General features: G+C 40.1%; 1 long non-coding RNA gene across 2 annotated transcripts in view; it reads left to right on the top strand.

Moving 5' to 3' along the window:
* The first annotated feature begins 1437 nt into the window (after nt 1–1437).
* The window catches only part of LOC140332915 (uncharacterized), a 146684-nt gene continuing 126455 nt past the window's right edge, over nt 1438–21666 (top strand). For both annotated transcript variants that reach the window (XR_011921251.1, XR_011921250.1), the window contains exon 1: nt 1438–1538. This is a non-coding gene — a long non-coding RNA (uncharacterized lncRNA). The remainder of the gene's footprint in view (nt 1539–21666) is intronic.

The raw sequence follows: 21666 nt of genomic DNA, 5'->3' as shown, positions 1-21666 counted from the left end.
CAGAGGCTTCCAGCTTCAATGAGCCATCTCTTAAACAGCCCCCATCATTAATACGTGAGACCATGGGCCTGATTTATTACAGCTCTCCAAGATAGACTATCATAGGTGAACCTGGGTGATCCAATAAACCTGGAATGGATCCCCACATGTCTTACTTCCAGGACCTAGTGTAGAGGCCTCTTCTCCATATCAAAGATTAGTAGAGTGAATAAACTAGGGATAATCAAGCTTACCAGTAATAAAGCTTTGTGTACATGATTGTGAGGTAAAGCTGAACCCTAAAACTTCCATTTGCAAGCTATTCCCCCTGGATGTATAATTCACTTGTACAAATTATCAATGTAAACTCAGAAATGACCTTGCCAAAGTATCGGTGCCATAATACCTGGGCTGTATATACATCATACAGAGGGAGGGGCCCAGCAGCTCCTCCCATTACAGACTGCCCATAGGAAACTATAGGAGGGGGTGGAGACAAGACTGGTCACTATGCACATAGAGACAGAGCAGCAGTGGCCGGTCCTTATTACAGGAAGTTCATCCAAAGCGTCACACTGGATTACTGCACAGCTCTGAGAGAAATACACAAAGCATTGTGTCTATAAATATAAAATATTATCTTGTGCGTTGGATGGACGTCCTGTGCTGTGTCCCCTCGCTAGTCACTTGGAAGGAGGCGATGTGTTGAGAAGTGTGATGGATTCCTGTGTCCCATAAATAACCCCGGTGTGAACTGCTCGATGGTTCCAGCAGAGGAAGAGCAGAGCCTGCTGGGTCCTTATTAGGCCGAGCTTAAGCTGTTTAGCAGAAGGTGAAGCTGAAGCAGCCCGGGTAAAGCTGTAACTCTTCTATAAAAGGGTTGTCAGCGGCTCTCTGCCTTCCAGGACAACGAGAACGCTGAATCTGTTGGCGACCACACATGTAAACAGGGGCTCTGGAGGACTATAAGTCCCAGCATGCCTTGTTATGACGCAAACTAACCTGCAATCCCAATTATTGGGAGTAAAAATGTCTTTTTGTTCTGTGGCCAGCTGTATGATAATATACATTTTATAACCAATGGATAATTCTCCACATTGGGGACACAAATAACAGGGGACCTGATACTTCCTATTGCCATGGCAACGTTCTGTACAGCGCACATCTCCAGGTTGTGTTGTCACACCTGTATAAGCGTAAACTAACCCCAAAGGGTAACTATTTACACATAAACATTCAGTTATCTATTTGCCCAGCAAATTGCATGAAAAACCCAAATTAGGATCCTCAGATACTAAGATCTGCCCACTGCGGCCTAGTGCACAACTCCAATCCAGGCTGGTAGTTGTAAACAATGGTGATGTCATTGAGGAGGTGGGGCTCCTGGTATCCAAGGGCGGGGCTTTGGTTGTAAAGGAGAGGCTCACAACATTCCAACCAATAACGAGCACCAGAAGCTTAATTTCCTGGCTAGACAGGAAATGACATCACCATTGTTTACAACCAGCAGCATGGATTGGATTAGGTAGTGGGCAGATCTCTGTATCCTGGCAACTCAGGTAAGGGGGCAATTTAGTTATTTTATTGCACTTTGGGGGGGGGCAAACAAATTACTGTTTATTTATTAATAAAAATGCTAAAAAGTAAAATCATGTCAGGATTAGAAGGAATACCCTGGAAATGGAAAGTGATTGAGTTCTATTTCTAACCAATGGCGTTTTTTTTGCGGGGCCCCGGCGAGCACATTTTGCAGCTGGATAGAGATAGAATACCCCCTCCCTCCTCCCGACATATCAGCACCTTCCTCTTAATGTCAGCACCACATCTGATCTACTAAACGCTGCCGCCGCCGCCCCGCACTCCTCTCCTCGCGGGTGATTGATTGATGGATTCATCCTGACACTTCAGTGAAGCGATTTCATCCGATGATGTGCGAGGTATATTCTCCCTCCATGCCTCATTACTCTGCAATGACATTCTAGGAGCTCCATGTACACCGCCGCCATATTCCTGCACATTGGGAGACTGGAGCGCGGACACACACGCGTCAATCCGATTGTTCAGTGATCCTGTACAGACGTTACATTCACCATACATTCACCATACACTCACCATACATCACATGTGCAATAGTCGGCCCTCAGATTGCAGGGTGAACCATGGAAAAGATTGGCCCCATTTTCATCAAAGGCTGAATTGGTTGCTAACAATTGGTCAGCTGTTTTATTTATTTCAGGTCAGATCAGTTTATTGGGTCGGTGATTGGATCAAGACGTAAACGGACCCGTGTGTACGAGACCTGATATGAGGACCATAAACTAACTCAACCTATCTCAAACCCAGCACTGCATAAGCTGCGTACACACATCAAGTGATAGAAATTTTGGGGCAAAAATCAGTGCAGTGATCCCCTATCGTCGTTTATTGACCTGTTCTGGAGGAATAATGACTGACCAGCGGTAATGGCTGCTGTGCTTGCCCATGGAGGAGAGTATACTGGAGTGCTGCTCAGTCATCGCCCCTCCCCTCTCCATTCATTATAATGGCCCTGTGTGTGTACAGTGCTCATTCATTTATCTGTCACAATCAGGAAACGTCAATTCCAGCGACAGATATCTCATGTCTGGACCATTCTATAGTTGCTAGCAGATCTAAAGAAGATTAGACAACCCGACTGTAATAGGTACAGCTTAGGCTGGGTACACACGTGCAATAATTGTGGTTGTAAAGAATCATTCACAATCCTTTCCAAGGACAAACGATTGAACGATACATGAACGAGTGCCGTACAATATTCTGCTCTATGGGGAGGGGAGAAGGACGGAGCGGCACCCCACTGTGCTCTCTCCTCTTCATTTGCATTACAATTGTGTACCCGTCAGGATGGTTGTCCCAATGACGAGTGTGTCACACGTGTGCAGCGTAGCCCTAAGATGTACTGGAACGATTAGGATTCAGTGGAAGATTTCCAATTTATCTCTTTGTCTTATCACAAAACACAATCGCCTGCACTTATTTCTATTCCTGTTTTGTTTTGCATGAAGGAAAAAATTGGTTGGGCAGATTTCTGGCATTTCAGTCGAGTTGTATAGTGTGTGATAGTTTTATTGGTATGGAGTAGAGAAAGGTCAGACATTCTGTCAGATTTTGTTGCCGTTTGTGTCACCTCTCTTAAGTGATTCATAAACAAAACTTTGTCACCCAAACAGAAACAGAGAGGAAATCTCCCACTAGGGACACCCAAATCCTTGTACATTCTGGACGGTTTTTACTTCCCATCCAATCACTGATCTTATAAGACGATATTGCACAGGAATCTGAAGTGAATTCAACAACTCCCTGACCTCAGGAAGCCAATTTATGGTGTGTGTGTGTGTGTGTGTAACAGAAGTGTGGCTTGTTATATAGTGTCAGAGCACAACTGCCCGCAGATCTGCTTCTGTGTCTCGGGTCTAGTTAAAAAATCAGTGAATCTGACATTCCCTGCTGGGGAATTAATCTTTTCTATTAAAATACATGAACTTGTAAGACTCTCCACCGTCAGATTCACTGCTTCAAATACAGACCCCATGGTGAATGTTTGACATGAGGAGATCTCCTATTCTTTGGAAATTCGCACTTCCTGTTGGGTCTGCAGGACAGGAAGTGAGAGTAATTCACTCCAATACAATCAGGATGAAAGAAACACCATTAAATCTCAAATCGGTCAACATTTTTGATCTCTTCCAATCACTTTTATTTTGTGCTGAACAAAAGCAATCAATGGAACAGGAAGATAAAGATCCCTTTCAGACAAGTGGCAAATTGGTGGTTTGGTTTTCCTATTTCTAATGTTCCCACCCAGATCCTCATTACATCAAGCCGTGTGAGCATTGTGTGATAGGTGCAAGGTCGCTTCCCACTGGTGAGTTGTGGTATTGCAATGTGCAGGATGGGGTGGTGCGCTATTTGTTCCAATGACACCATACATGCCCCCTGACTACACACTGCCAAGGGGCCATACTCAGAACAAAGTATACACAATTTATGGGTTATGGTGTATTGGGCAGGCTTCCCTTAGGCGACACTGACCAAGGTGATTTACAGTGCATCACATTTAAAAAAAAAACGTTGCAGTCATAGCAGGAACGAGCGCCAAGGTTGGGCATATATGTGGCCAGCTGTGGTTGTTCACTCATTTTACCATGCGTTGTTGGTGGTTGCAGTGTGTGCTCATCATTAGGTGCATTGAGTAACATTCATTTTTTTTTCAGATTTAATGTTGAAAAAAAATTAAATTTTTAAAAGCAGAAGAATCTCTTTTTTTTTTTTGTTCCATACAGCTTTGTTGTGTTGCAGATTGACAACATTCTGTCCCTGTATTCCAGTGCTGTCACCACATCACAAAGAACTTTTTGTATCAATACCACCTTTCTGAGATCATGTGTTATTCACAATTACAAATTTTGCATCATCCATCCCTCCTTTTATGTCGATGGCTCAGTTCATGCTTCTTCCTGGCGAACAAAAATAAAAAAAACCCGGTCAATTCTCGGCGTCTACTTCTAGAATGTCTCTGCGGCAATCATAAGGCATACATTGTGAGCTGTCAGATTACATTTATAAAGTTATATCAGCTTTTCAGCCGTGATTGACGAGATAAATCGTGTTTTCAGATTATCCGTCAGAATGTCAGACAATTTTGTCACATTTTGGAGTTAAACTTCTCCCCAGATATGAATAGAAGGAGAGAACAAAACCACAAATTTCATAATGAGAAGATCTTTTATGGTGAACCTTAATCGTCACATGGTAAAGACGTCTGATCAGTCAGCGCGTATAGAAGAACACATTGTGTAAAGACAAGAATGATTCTATACAACTTCCTTCTATCTCTGCCATTGCAACCAATTTCCTGCCACTTTCTATCATCTACTCCTATGGTGGCACCATGGCATTGACCAGGCAAGGTTTGTTAATAGTGACAACATGGAACCATGGCTGTGGTACGGTCACATGTGACCTGGAAGTACACAAGGATGCCCATGGAAGGATCATTAAAAGCTTTCAGTTATTCATAATGATCTGATAGCTGGTCACAGGAGATTAGCATAGGCTATTGATTTCTGTCTTGTTGGAAAGCAATGGAGTGCAAACCCATTTTCTGATCACCTTATTATCAATGTAATAAATATGGAATCTTTGCTTCTGGCAGCAGCCACGTATCTTCTTCCCCGTATAATCAGACCAAACCCAGGGAGCCACCTTCTATATAAAAGCTTTGCTTCCATGACAGACCAGGTATACCTTTCCAAACATTGGCGGTGTGCTTGTATTCCTCATGTGTATTTATGACATCACAGGAAAAATTACATAGCTCCACTCTTACATATGCAATTGTTAGGCAGGAATGTGGCTTCTCCATGTCATAGCAAGGCATGGGGGATATTTATAAGGCAATGGTACAGTGCTCATTGCAGCCATTTTTGAAGCACCACAAGAAAATCATTTTTGCCAGCCATATCCTAAAGCTCACTGTACATATAGCACCTTTTTCTGCAATTTTGCCATTTTTAAATTATTCCAGAATGCAAATCCCAAGTGGAAAGTTGTAGATTCAAGCTATTCAATGAAATGGAACAAAAGTTGCCACGTTTGAACCTGGTGGGCAAATCACAAAAGCCAGAAGTGATGGCTGGTTATTGCTTGACATCTTGTAGTGTAATTTATTTTGAAGACTGGATAGTTCTCAATCAACCCTGTGATCTTTCCTCAATTATGGTACTTTTCCCAACCAATGGCCCGGGTCAAATTTTCCCCAACACATTTCCATTCCATTTTAGTAATCTTATCTGTTATTGTTGAGATATTGGCTTTCCCTCTGTATTAAGAATCCCTTTCTGCAATACTTGACTGTATAGATTAGCAAAAAATTCATTATAAATAATTAGAATAAATATGACTGCAGGGATCCAAATCTGAACTTTATTCTGTGAACCGTCAGCTGCAGAGTGGGAATTGGCAATGGAAGCTTAGAAGCTGGGAGCTAAAAGGTTAACAGCACTGTATTCCATTACAAATGAAACAATTTAGGCTGGATCTATACCTATACACTATGTATTTAGAATAAAAACCTAAACTATATGGTCTGGGTAGCCCCTGAATCTTGGATTCATACTTGTTTTGTCTTCTACATAACCCCCAACAAATATACTTCCCACAATATTCACCATAACATATGGCAACCAGAACTACTATCATTATGTAAGACAGTAGTTAATTTAGCTTCCCTGTAAAGAGGCCCTGTCTAACACACATTTAAAAACTCATCTGTCAGTCAACTGACTATAGTATTCCCAATGCATCTCCCCAGCAATTACTAAGTGGTAGGGGAGGGAGCGCTCCGCCCTGGGGAGGGAGCGCTCCTGCTTTTTTAATGTGGTAATTTTAGTTGAGGCATATTGCAAAAATCCACTGCAAAGCATTTAAAATGCTTTGTGTGGAGCTTTTACCAGCTTTAAGTTGAAACAACCTTCAATCAAAGCTCTGATCAAAGACCACCATAGCTCACTACAAACACTCAGTCACCATGATTATCTTGAATTTATATAGCATTAGCAATCATAAATTGTAAAGACCACTTGGTTTGGATGTACTATTTCATATTCCATTATTACCAGTGTTCATATAGCACCAACATATTACACAGCACTATACAAAGTCCATAGTCATGTGACTAGCTGTCCCTCCATAGAGCTCACAATCTAATGTCCCTAGACTCCCTACCATTGTCATTACCACAATCTTCCTTAATCCAAGAAATCTGCCTGTACCCTAACAGGACTATGGCTCCCAGGTCTGGGGGGCTGTAAAGTGAAAAAATCAGTGGCCAGAACCCCCAGAATAGGTATTCCTGCATTGGATTTGGGCAGTACTAGTTTTGGTCAGGACAAGTAAGCTGCAATATATAAAATGTTCCTTTTTTTAGATGTGATAAAGTGGTTTCACTTTAGTAGTAACCAAACCACTGCCAGGAGAGTTCACAAAAAAGATAGCAAGGCCAACCGTTTGTTACAATATATTTATTTTGTAAAGCACACATTACATTAGTACATTACTACGTTCAGCATTAGATTTAAATCCACATCATTAGATTTCAAGTTGAACTATGAAATTAGAAAAGTTGCCATTTCTGCATTCCTACCAATGGTCTGAGTATAAATCTGATGCCTTGGTGTCAGATGCAGTGACACACCTGGAACAATCATACAGGTAACCATTACTGAACACCTGAGCCGTATACTCATCCTGGGTCAGGGATTTAGAGCAGAACCACCAACCAGGCAAGATGGATGTTATAAATCAGTAAGACCAGTTTGCATATTCTTTGCACTGCTCAGTCCAGTTAGTTGCAACTACGGTTTGAAACCAGAGGATTGGAAGGAATCCAAACTAACCTGGCATAGAAAAGACCATGGCACCACAAGACGTATGTAAACTACTAGGCCATTGTATTGCCATGTGATTATGGATTTGTGGGCTGCATAATAAAAGTTTCCTGTGTAAACTTAGGACGGTAAAATCTAGAGACAGCATTGATTGTTGCAGGAATCTTGCATTGAACTTGCGTGAACTGCATTGGGAATTTAGAAAAGTGACAAATGGCTATGAAATGTTTACTTTTCTTCCACTAACTTTCAGAGATGTTGAAAACTTGTGACATCCCCACATTCTGTACAAATATACTAGAAAGTAATTAAAGCATAATAAAACACAGAAGGCAAACACTAACAATGGTAGAACCTGTCATTAAAACCAATACTGAATGTAGCCTTTGGAACATGAATTGCCATGTAATACCCAGTTTCTTCCCCCACCCGTAGGATGACAATGTGGTACAACTACTGAGCCTAGGTGTCCAAGCCAGGCATGGGGAAATGCCATTAAACCTTACCAAGTGGCAATTCTTACAGGGGGGCTTTAAAGAAGCAGAAATATCTAACATTCCTTGTTAATGGGAGTAAAGAGTGCATAGTGTCCCATCTATATCCAAGAGATCAGTGCTGAAGATGGAGCAGCTTTAATGGTCTTCATTCTGCAGCTGGAGAGATTTGAAATAGAAATTGTGGTTTAATCAGTTCATATTGGGCTGGCCACCTTTAAATAAAGTCAGGTTTTATTACATTTACTATACACATACATTTCATCTACATTTTGGTTACATCTTTATGCTGCCATTAAACCATTTCATCCCTTCAAACCCTGCAAAGATAATTGTCCTAAAATTTATTTAGGCATCACAGACTTCACCTTATACAAGTGTAGTATTTATTAGACTGTCAAAGCTCCGTACCCATCATTTGTTAGCCACAGGGCTGTATTTTAATAAGTGAACCTGTCACAATTATGCAACGTAAACATGCATATATAAAGCTACATTAGTGTACATAATGTCCAAATTGTTCACTAAAGCTGATGAATGTACATTCATACATCACAAAAGTCCACTAAGCAACTTTGTGATGAACGTTGGTGTTCTGAAACCTTCCACTTGGTCTACCTGAAGTGTCCAAAAGAGAATGCTGAAGATTTAAGGTTCATTTAGATGTATTTAGTCCTTTAATTAAAAGTCCCATTACCACACAAACGTGGGCTGCTTACAAAACCCAACATGCTTACAAAGCACAAGACTTTATACAGCAATTCATTATACTATTCTCTACTTATCCCAATAGTGGCAAAAATATTGGCACCCCTGTATTTATGTAAGAAAATGCACCACTTTGGTTGGTACTGGAAGAACACAAGAAAGCAGAGAAAAAAAAAATCTGACATTCCACACCAAAGGTCAAAAATGACCTGGACAATTATTGGCACCCTGAGTTTATTACTTTGTAGCACAGCCTTTGGAAGAAATAACTGATAATTGCTTCCCGTTACAATCAATGCTCCAGGTCTCCAAGATTTCAAGGGTTCCCTCTCCCATCCACTATTTTAGATCTTTTCACAGGTGCTCTATGGGATTTAAATCTGGACTCTTGTGAACTCTCCAGTGCTTTGTCAAACCAGTTCTGTACGTATTTTGAAGTATGCTTTGAGTCATTGTCCTGCTGTTAGGACCCATAACCTATGGCTGAGACCCGGCTTTTTGACACAGGGCTCTACATTGCACCCCAAAATTCTTTGGTAGTCATCAGATTTTTTAATACTATGCAGCCAGGACTACCATGTGCCTGAAGCCACAAAGCAACCCCAAAACATCAGTGAGCCTCCTCCATGTATGACTGTAGGGACGTGTTCTGTTCTTTGAAGGCTTCTGTACACAGTCAAATGATAGGCGTTGCTGAAACACTATTTTTGTCTCATCTGTCCAGAGGACATTCTCCTAGAAGGCTGCCCTTGTCTTCTGGACAGAGATGTTTTCTTTTTTGCATTTCTCCAGTGCCAACAAAAGAAACAATACCAAAAGATTTGTCACTGCAACACTTTTCTGGGAGAAGTATTGCAAGGGTGCCAATATTTTTGGGCATAATTGTAGGATTATTCAACAGGTTGAGATGTTGTAGTATGTAACTCTTTAGCAGCCCCAGAATCAAGTCTTATCTAGGACCAGCTGCAAAGACACTTTGTAAGGCATGAAAGGCTGCAAAGAGCAACAGTGATTTCTATATATTCATTAGCAGCATAAGGTAAACATCTGCACACTGACACATGACCCAATTGCACTTTGTGTATCATGTCGATTCTGTTAATAATGTATAATTAAGACATCCGTTAAAAATCCATAACGCTAATCTAATGAGGAAAATCTAATAAAACTCTATTGGAATTTTTACGTTAAATTAACTTTAACTGGCTTTTAATGCGTGTCTTAATTAGATCTGATTATTAATGACTATATAGCACAGATTAAAAGCCAGGCCGGAGAGACTTTAAACAGTATAAAGATGGCACGAAGGGATATTACCAATGTACAAGAGTTCAGAACAAGTCAATGCACAATGGGAAATTAAAAATGGCTGCAATTGTCATACAGGGTGAGGTGCTTAATGTAGGCAAAGATGCATTATGGGTATTCCAAAGAGCTCATATGAGCAGAGATGGGAGTTTTATTCATCAAAATCCATTGCTACATGCCTAGTGATCTGTTTTAGTCCAGCTGCCAACATGGCACCTTAGACTGAACATGACCAAGCTTCTAAAATGCTATTTCCAAAAGTGAGCAATGGTGACCTCCATGTTCAAGATAGACAGGCTAGCACTTTATGTTCAAGAGGGCTAAGCCAAAAGAAAAATAAATGGTCACCATAAGGTTTTTGGGATACCTATTTAAAGCTCTCCAAGACTGGAGAAGATAGATTTATTAGTGAACCCAGGTGACCCAAAACACCTGGAACAGATCTGGTCCATGATTGAAACCATTTACTAATAGCAAATGACTAGGAAATCCTGGAAATTTGCTGGATCACCCAGGTTCACTGTTGAAAGTATCCTTCCCAGCCTTGGAGAGCTTTAAGAAATCAGGTACATTGTGTTTGGGATGCAAAAGTTTTAGTTCGACAGACTACCCAAACAAAGCAGCATTTACCCAAACACAAAGCACCATTTACATTAAAGCCAATCTGGTTGTGAGGAGCAAACCAATGTCACTCATTTGTTAAACAGCATGATGCAATCTTAAAATTTGGAGTATGTTCCGTTTTAATAGTGTTGATCAGTAGTGCCTTTCATGTACAAGATGAAAACCCTTGTAATAAGATACATGTGTTTAAAGACATTGCCCCTTGGTTTGCCCTATAAAGCAGTATAAGCATTATGTAGTGCACCAACATGGCCTCCTAAGCACATAAATTAGCACAAGCTTTATAAAACTTGCATGCCAACACTTATGCAAGGGAACAGGTTTCTTTTAAAAAACTCACCAGCATGTTTTCCTTTCCACTAGCATGGAACAGAAGTACTCAATACTTCTAAGGAAAAGCCTTTCTTGAACAAGTAGGTAATAATGTTCCCATGGATCAGTTTATGCTTTCCAGTTAACCACTAAAGTAACCAGTGCAGTAATGTCTTCTATAAACTAAATTACAATTTGGAGCTCAGACTATTCTCCTGGCAGTTGAATGGAAAGGCAATGGAAGGCTAGGTGTAGTGGCGTACTTTTTGATGCACACCATAATTTACCCAGGCATGGCAAAACAATATTTTATTGGAAATAGTTTTAAATTCATCACCTAAAACATTTTGGTGCCTGGCCTAACAACTTAGTGGCAATATTAAAAGTGCCTGCATATAGCTATGTAAATGAGTTGTGACCTGGCTGGATAGTACTTTGCAATGCTACTATATAGAATGTTCCATAACTCAAATTATGGCCACACCAACAGGCTATTCGCCTACCAGCAGCAATAAGGAGAGAATGCTTCTGGCAGCCTTTGTCAGCAGTCACAAGACATCTCTGAACTTTGGTCACAACTCTGCTGGCATCTCCAACCATCTCCTTCCATAACTCAGCTGTGCACTGTATTTTGGAGTCTCTGAAAGGTATAGATCCTGACATATTACAGATTTGGAGAGAAGAGAAGGGAAGAAAGCCATAAAGCAAACTGCAAATAATCAAACGTAACAAATCTTTGGCAGCTGTACAGTTAAACATTACCATTGGAACAAGATTAACATTGCTCAGAGGCTTGCTGGCTGGAGCTCTGTTTAAACTTAATAATTCTTCCACTTACGGTGATCTATTGATCCCCAGTGCAAGGCCTGGATTGGGTAGGCCAGGTGCTGTAGTAATAGCCGCAGTGAATAGAAACATTTCTTTAGACAAACTATCCCACAGGGCTTATAAATAGGAAATGGACATTGCGCTGAAAACAGAGTTTGCAGCCGGACTGGATTGTGTGCAGCACACCGAGACATTAAACGATGAAAAATTGGACTCTCTCCCCCCTGTCAGGGACTACAAATTGATGCAATGAGCAGCGCTACATCAGTGTTTGTGGCCATTATCTTATTTCGGTGGCACTTTGTTTCGGTGACAGCGGGAAAAGGGACAGCGGAGGCAAAGAGTTCCCTTGTGCAGTTTATCAGCGGAAATCTAATATGGGCCATAAGCGGGCAAGTGAAAATCAATACTTCATTACCAAATTGTTAGTGAAGATGAAGAAAAATGGCAATGGTGTTTTTACAGGTTACACGGGCAAGGAAAGGAGGAGGAAGGGGAACATCCTAGAAGGAAATGGCAGAGAGTCTCAAAAGGATTCAGCACTATCAAGTACTCCCAAACATTTGGATGCATCTAAAAATTGAACAGATAATTGGCAGCATGTTGTGTATAGTAAAATCAGCTAAAGCATGTCCGCCAAATCCAACCTTTTCATGGCCAACATATTAACAATGGTTGTTTACAATAGAATAAAAGCTGAATTCCAGGTTAATGGCCACATACACTTGAAACATCTGGGAGACTTAAATTCCAAATGATTTGAAAATGTACAGACAGTTATGGGATTTACATGGAACCATCAAGTTAATGACCTCACGTTGGTCACCCAAAGCTTGTTATTGGGCAATTAAAGAAAAGAAAGAAGGTTCTTCCTCTGCTCTCGACTAAGCACATGTGCGAGTACCACAGGTAAAAGCAGTCATGTTGGCCTTTCGTACAAGTAATTCTTTTTATGAAAGTCAAATCTAAGCATCGCTGCATTAAACGTCTCAAAGTTCAGGATCAGCAAGATTTCACCAATGGCGTTATTTACTAATGATTTTAAACTGTTAGTTTAAAAAAAAAATCACATGCAATGAAAAAAAATCTTTAAATCTCAAAAAGACTTTACATTCTTCATCATTAGAAAGAAATCCTACTACCCAATAACTAGATTACAACATTCTAAGGTAGAAAACATTAAGGACTAACCATGCTCATATTGGAGTGCACACTATTGCCAATCATCCAGTCAAGCTGCACAGCCGGTCAGGATGACACCCTAGGTCAGCGTTTGCCCCACCAGGGTTTAATGGAACCCTAGGGAATCTCCAGAGGTTGCTAGGGGTTTTTTGAGCAATGACAGGTCAGTTTATTGGACACCAATGATCTTTTTTGGCCAATGTAAGAGGAATTCTTCCTACTGATCACCACAATGTACTGTGAGTTGTTGATATAGCAATTATAGCAGGGGGTCCCTGAAGACCTTAAAGTTATTTTAAGGTTAGGAAGCACTGATCTAAGGTAATGTTCTGAGAGGCAGACTAAGGGAACCAGGGGAATTGATCCAGGGTAATGCAGTTCATTATCTGCTTTGTACCCAAGAGATACACCAATCATAAACAGTTCTGTATCCCCTGCATGGTATAACGTGATCATGTGAAAGATTTACCATTTCATGCTGAACTAATTTACATGGAAATATTTTTATCCAAACTTTGAATGAGCACTAGTATGGCAAGCAAAATGGAAGTTGTTGGGTTGGTGGGGAAATGCTAAGGGTAAGTGTCATGGAGACATATAGTCAACAGCTCTTAGCTGCATCATTTAAACTGCTTTTAATACTACAATTACAAATATGATTATATAGGCTTGCACTTGTTCCAGCTTTTATAATAAAGCTAAAGCAAGGACCTCACAAGTATTTTTTTTGCCTGCAGATCATCAACTCTACAGCCCCCCTCAGAGACCAGGCCATGTCCTCTATGCTTTACGACCAGTTATGATTGGACATGTAGTTTTCAAATAAAGCACAGGCAGCCTTTTCTGTGTTTTGTTTCTATAACCCATTCATAGTTTGCAGAGCACAATCATTACACCGAATTAAAGTGACACAGCTGCCAATCTTTGCACGTACTGCAGAAGTTTATGCATAGGAGAAAGCCAAGCTCTCTACTAAGTGAACATCTGCTTTAAATCCACATGTCAAGCCAAACTAATGACAAAGGCATGGCAAGAAAACATTTCTTAGCAAAAAATGTTGTTTCAGATGTTACAAAAATATGGGGGCTCATAAGAACCGTCTTTTACAACTATTCTTTTTATTATCGTAACAAACTACTGAAAACTGGATTGGGGGAACTTGTTCAACACCTATAAAAATCTTTGCTCAGACATCCAAAAATCACAAACAGATAAGATTGAAAGCTGTCACCAGCCATAAAATTCTAGAAGTCTGAATTGTCTTAAAGGACAAACATTGAATTGGCCAAAGACCAGCCAATCTAAAATGGATTTTCATATATATAAGAAGCTTTCCATCTCGAACATTCTATTACAAGTCCCAGCACTGAAACATTGGTCACAGGTGCACATACCACCATGCTGAATATTGATATTTAATGCATATGAGGAGCCAGAAGGGACCATGAGGTGTCTAAGCAAAATGGACAAAAACCACAAGTCCCGAGGATATTTCAGCAAGGGTTATGCAGATCTCAGCTGCTGAGAAACAATTCTTATACATATATGAGAGCAGCAATTAATTTTATCCATGATTTTTTTTAATGTGAAGTGGGGAAGGGGAAAAAAACAGAAATAGTAGCATAGGTCCTACAAAATGTACATTCTCAGCCACCTACTGGCAGAAAATGCGGCAACATTAGACAACTTTTACAACACTTCTAATTAAACCTGAATCAGCAGATTCCTAACAGTACTACAGTTTATAACAAAACTTGAATATTGAACCATGGTGCCAATGCTTCCAAACAAATGAACCTGGATAAAACCAAGATGGGGCTGTACCTGCCTTTGCAAAACCATAAATGCAGCTTGTCCAATGATCTTGGGAGAAAGCATTGGCCAAAGCCTAAAATGTCAGCAAAATTCATAAACAACTCTATAGGATCCAATTAGGCCAAGACACAGAATAGTTGTCAGATCTGCATGCCAGAGCTCTAAGGATGAAGGGGGAGCAATCACCACAGTAAGCGATGAGGGGGGTTTACGGTGTGTCTGCCTATCACTGCAGTAACGCAGAGAATTCCACCTTCCCAATTACTGGCGGCATTCATTAATTACCGCTGCAATTCTTTAATAGAATCATCTGTCGTCTCCTTATCAGCGTCTTCCCTCTGCCTGCCTAAACCGCAGCTCAGCAGTCCATCACAGGGGAGGAAATAAAGCAGCCTCCTCTTGGAGAAACTCAAGTACAGAAAATTCAAGCAATTGGACCTTTGGGTCCATTTTCAACACTAAATGCAGCATAAAATCCATTTGGTTACTATACCTTTTTACCTCCAAACACTGCCTGCAAAATTGCTCATTGCCAGCTGGGATTCTGTTTTTGTAAACCCATTATTCAAGCTATGACTTGCTTTCTTTCTATCCTAGCTGATGAACAATTTAAAAAACAGATACAAAAACTGGAATATTACAATATACACTGAAATGTCTTGTTTTATCCTTATTTTAAAGCAGGAGTGGGAATGTGTCCAATTTTATTGCCACCCCCATTGGCAAAATCTTCCCCCACTTCCAGTCCGGGCACCAAATAGTCTGGGTGCTGTCAAACTAAAAAGCCTGTGTGCCAACGGGGGACTGTCATTAGCTCTAATCTTTTCTTCACTATCAAAACAGATCAACTAATTATGTTTACTAAAAGTCAGCCAATTAGTTTACAAACTATTTTACTTGCCATGTCCCATCTCAGTGCTGTCAATCTCCTGACACTTCCAGTCTACGCACTCGAGTAGCGTTTCTTGTGCCAAGTTTACTTATGGTGATCTATGTCTGCCTGTTTCATGGGAGCTGCCATTTTGCTTTTTGCAAATTCTAATAAACGTAATTTCCTGTATTGTTTATGGCACGGCTGATATATATCCTTGTCGTGACCAATTTCCGAAATGGGTTTCTGAAATATAAGATATATGATCAATGACCTTTGATGGGAGCTAAACTATAGTTTGCAAAAGCCTTCAGAGTTTGTTTTTTAAATACCATTAAATTTTTAGGACTGAGCCACCATTAGATTACTGTACAGATTACATTTAGACAAACTTCCTGGAGAAAAAAAAGCCAGGTCCAATTTTTCCAGGCCATGCTGCAATCTTATATCGGCTTGGGGTCGGACTTCAACAGTTCCCTTACACAAACCCTGACCCACACAATGGGAAATTAGCATTTTCCTAAAGGTTTTACCCTGTTCTCTGTAGAAAAGGCCTGAGCCAAGTCTTCTAAAACAATCCAAAATGACCACCTGATTGCAATACTCCAAGGCCAAGTTTTTATATTTGAGAAATGAAGAAACTGGGATATATAGTGGGGCAATGGACGCCAGCAAAAATGACACCAAGTTTAGGATTTTTATTGTTTTAAATTGCTTGTTACCTGACGGAGATATTTTGCTGGTCACAGCCGCATTTAATGAACAGGCTTCGGCCTACCATACCCTGGATATTCTCTAATTGGAATGCTACGAGGCCATAAATTAGAGCCACTTCCCCTCTTCTCTGCCAGTACCTGCTGCCTGAATGTAAGTAAACGCCTCGACATTCATTTCTTGGGGAGCGACAGTAAAAGATTTACAAATCTTCCCCCGTTGATATTATATTTTTCTCTTCAGGACGACCAACCGCGTGAGCTGATTTTCATTTTCCCTCTACCTATTATTCCTTGTAATGGCATTCCTTAAATTTTAAATTAGCTTTGAAGAATCAAATAATTGAATTCCTGCTGTTTTGTGTATACAGAGGGTGACAGCAGCTAATGTGATAATTTAAACTGTGAATGAGTCTTCACTTTGTGTTCATTAATTACAGCTAATTACGGAATTATAAACCTTCTTGGTTAGGCGCTCTTATGTATTCAGGAGGCATGTTGGGCCCTCCAGCTGCTATGAAAATCGGCTAATACGAAGACTGGCGCAGAACTTCAGACAGGCTAAGGAGTACTGCTCCCACCTGAGGCCGTTTCGCAACCTGAACTGTAAAAATAGGACCTATGTCAAAGCTGCCAACGGAACCAAAGCCACTTCCCTGGGAATGGAGGAAATGTTCAGAAGTGGAGGAAAAGACTAGGACTTAAATGCCTGTAGCAAGAGAAATCATTGCTGATCAAAAATGCTGCTTCCCTGGCTATTTAATACACAATTATAATAGATTGAATCCAATAACTATAATGGTGGTTTTCATTCATTTTACAGAAAAAACTTTGCCTGGAAAAGAGCTGGCATCTATTACTAATGAGGGTTTAGGAGGACAAGCCATTAAAAAGCACAATTCCAAATAACTTGCATGCACAAAGTGTAATTTTTGTAAACTGCTTCAATCAGTAAAAAGTCAACATTTTCATTCTTCAAATAGGCATCTTCAGATAAATTTTCTTGACTTATTTTAATTCAGCATATTTCATTGCAGACAGAAGCCATGCCAAGCACTTTATCCCAACCAAAAACTTCCATTGACCAATTTAGCACACCGTAATCTGAGGAGCAAATCTGAGTGATGCCGCGACAAAAAATGTCACTACAGTTCCTTCAGGCAAGTTTTAATCATGTATTCTCTCCTGTTAGTCAAACTGACAACCAACTGTACAACAGTTTGGATACAGACAATATTACCTGGGCAAATCCATCCATGGAAGGAAATCTACATAGCAGATAGTGAAACCCTACATTCATGAAGCAACATTGTCATCAGTTATCTACAAGCCTCATATTCATTCCATCTACCCAGTTTCATGCATGAAACCATAGACACCTCAACCATACATGGTCTACAAATCAAACTGAAGTCTGTTGTGGAATTTAAAATATATTTTGGATGTCAAGGCTAAAATCTTTCAACTTTTAGCTTTTAATAGAATATGGAAGTGGTAAAACCTTTATAAAGGCATTTTGTTGTGGCCTGTTGGTCTACTGCCTGTCCAGAGATGCAACAAGAAAAATATATCCAAAATAGAATGAGATTTCCTTTAGTTATCAGGACCTCTTGCTTTGGCGACTCAAGTTTTGGATTTTCCATCCGTGTAGGTCAGGACAAATGTAAATCTTAGATGGGAGAGCAACAATACAAAATCTAGCACATACCTTAAGCCAATCAAAAACAGACTAGCCTGGCGGTGGTTAAATCTCAAAGCTGTTTTCTTAATGGTTACTTACAGCTGGGTTCTCTGATGCATTATCCAATATTTCTAAAGCACATCCAAAGTACAACCACGTTTTTTACTTTAGATATCAAAAAGCGTTTAATCCAAACTTCTACCTAAAACGAGAAAATTTTGATAGCCAGCCATATTGGCACATAATTGAAATACCAAGACTGGGAGGGCAGAGCTAGAAATGCCATCAAATGGTCATCCGCCTGGGGGGCCCCCTCCCCCCATTCCTCTAATCAAGGGTTAATTTAGCAGCTCACCGCTTCATCTGGCTTAATATCTCTTCCGACTAATTAAATGTGTCTAATAACGCCAGCGTCTTTGTTCTTCCTCGTCTTTGTCTTACACCCTTCACATCTCATCTCCACCACGAACACACCATCAGCGCTCTCTTGACAAGCAAAATCCATCCCTAAAATTAAAACATTCCTGACCTATCGGCGCTGACAAGGCAGGCGAGCTGCGCGGTGCCCGAGCTTCGTGACGAAGATGACACATTTGTTTTTAATTTCAAAAGAGATTCACGGAGAGGGATCTGACCCCGTCAATCAGGCCCGATGACAAGTTTAATCATCGCTGCCCCACAAAAATCACCACTAAATAGGAATGCAAATAACCGATGGCACAGCTCTTATAAATGCTAATCAAGACACGGTAATCAAGTGACAATTTCGCTGATCTGTCCTCTTCACGAGTCACTCAACGCTCTACCTTTGTATGAAGTGAACCAAGAGGAGAATTGTAGTCGGTTTCAATCCTTTTCTTTCCAGGGAACAAAAAACTGCGCACACAATGCAGCCGCTATTATCCGATTTATAACAGTGCAATTATTCTGTAGCTTCGCCACTCGAGGTGACACTGCTAGCAGCTGAATCATTTGTGATGGGGTCTTTGGAGCTTTTTGGGAAAGTTTTGCAGTGGTCAAGGACAAACTGAGACATTATGAAGTCAATTAGATCTGAAAAAAACTGTAAAAGCTGCTTTCTATATTTGTGCCAAATGTTTAATACCTGGTGCCTCAAAGTGTCCCTGGACCCAATTAAAAGGAAGAAATTACAAACTAAAGATATTATGGCTTTAAAATTTCTACAGCTTCAACGACCATTAAAGGAGACCTCCAGCACTACAAAGTTTTTTGGTTCTTCAGACTGCCCTTCTCTAAGCTGCAACATTGCAGTCATTGATGGTCACTGGGGAATTTACAGTAGAAGTTTTTTGACCTCCGCCTGCCCAATCACACCCATGTACCCTACATGATATTCATGAATTGTCAACTAGGTTCACCATGGCATACAAAATTTGCATATTGTATATACAGCCCACCATCATTGCCATTACCTAAATTATTCTAAAAAAGCAGTGATTATGCTGGGGAAAGGCACTTTGAACAAATACATCATGGAGTTCAGTTTTGTAATTTTTTTAAAACAATTTTACTAATTTTTTTTCCCCTTTTTTTGGACGCCATAATTTATGCACAAAGTCTGCTTCGTTCCACCTGAATTAGTAGGACTGACAAAGCAGCCACCCCATAACTCCTTTCACAGACTTTCATTATTAGGTGTTGTGTAGTGGTCCTGGCTGCAGCTTTTCCTACATGTGTGGGAATATCAACCGTTATACCATCACATACAATCTCAGACCACCCGAGAAACCCAAAAGACATTAAAAAAAGCCACAAACACAACCCTCTTAACAACCCTTAACAAAACCACTGGTTGTATCCTAGGATCACACCACACTCATTCATTCTAGTCTTAAGGTTGCAGCCAGACACAGTCCCATACTTCTAGGTGTGCACAGGATAGATCTCTATACAGTTACAGCCATGTCCAAATGTTACTAATGCCAAGTATCAATCTGAGTCCAAAAACAGATTATAACCAAACCAAGCAAAAAAGTAAATCCAACAGGACAACTAGCAAGGCCATTTGGAATCAAATATAACACCAGACATTCTTAAATTTTGGTATTTCAGGGAATGTGAGCATCGCTGTGATGTATTGCTGTGTGTGCTCCATTTAGATGTATATCCTACTTCCTGTCTGACATATCAAGATTATGCCGCTGTCAGAGGAAGGATTGGTGATATCAGCAGAGGGACCCCTTTCCATAAAAAATTAAAGATGTGACTCCTTTCTGGGTTTTCCCTATTGAAGGGACAGGAGGGGAGTGTTTTTTTAGAATCTCACCACTAAAAGATAACCTAGAGTTTTACTTTCAATAAAAAATTATATTCAAGCATTGGAATTTAAAATAATTTACTACATCCTAGAAAGTATTTAAAGCCAACATATTTTGGTAGTTTTGAATATCATATGCCATAGCGAATGATTAATCTTTATGTCCCTAAGGTACTTAACTCCATCAGCTCAAGATATCCGCTATTTCTTTAGCACTTGGTATGTTTAGTTCAAAAAAGCAAAAAAGATCTTTATTGATGGAGTTTACACAGAAGATGGGGTAGAAAAAAAGTTAGCCTTCAGCCCACACTATAGCAAGAAATTATTGGGTGTTACCAGTACAAGCCAACTTGCAGTAAGGAATGTTCTAAAGGTAATAACCAAAGCAGATACTTGGAGCAGCAGAGCCCTCAGACATATCTGGACATACATGGGACTAAACAGAGCAATAGGACCAGCAGAACACACCTGGAGGACATGCACACAAGCCTAACTAAAGCCTATCATACCTATAAAGCCAGACATACCCAAGCCAAGAGTGACACCAAGACCAGAGCATCAGACCTGTAGAACAAATCCAAGTCTAACCAGGACACACCTCTAGGACACACCTCGGACTTACTAGGGCAATAAGACACTGTTCGGACACAAACGGATTTAACTAGAGCAGTGGCACATTTGTAGATCAAGCCCAAGGCAATCCGGGCATTGGTTACAATTAGGGCACTGATACAATCTGTTGGTAGGTGTGTTTGGAGGAAGAATCCAACACTGACAACAAACTGATAGGAGTATTTTACTTTTAGGTGATGTCTACAACACCTAAAACGCACAGATGTTAACAAGCTCTAAATAAAAACAACTTAAGTATGAGAACAGAAAAGCTCCAAGTCCTATGAGTGGCAAACATGCAGCCAAATCCTGTACATACAATCAATTGCCCCTGTAGGTTGTCACCACCTTCTAGTTTCCCTAACCTGTACCCAACGCAGACTTATACTTTTTATATAAGGTTATGTAGGCTGCCATTGTTCAATATAATCTCAAGAAACGCAATTGCTTGGATAAAAAAAACTGAACTTTATGCTTTAATTTTAAGATCACTTATACACAGCATGTAGTTAATTGCAGCACAGTTACTGAAAACCTTAGCTGCACATTTATTCTAACTTGGTGATTTTTGATAAGCATAGGACCACTTATCTTGTAGCAGTTTACATAATCTGAAAAAAAAGCCAAACTTAATATTAAGACTGAGAAAGGTGAACTGCACTGTTACCTGTAAAAAGGTAACTGCAGCAAAACCCATAATTAGCACTAGAAAACTGATTTAGAACATAGGGAAGGGAATTATTAATGCTCATTAAAGCCTTAGGTTAAAAACATGGAACATCTTGATATTAAAGGATGTTCTATTTCAAGATTTGCTTTCTAAAACAGCTACTT

The sequence above is a fragment of the Pyxicephalus adspersus genome, chromosome 6 (assembly GCF_032062135.1).
Source record: "Pyxicephalus adspersus chromosome 6, UCB_Pads_2.0, whole genome shotgun sequence".
In the NCBI taxonomy this organism is placed as follows: Eukaryota; Metazoa; Chordata; class Amphibia; order Anura; family Pyxicephalidae; genus Pyxicephalus; species Pyxicephalus adspersus.
The sequence above is the reverse complement of the archived record's forward strand: the minus strand, read 5'-3'. Positions and strand labels throughout refer to the sequence as shown.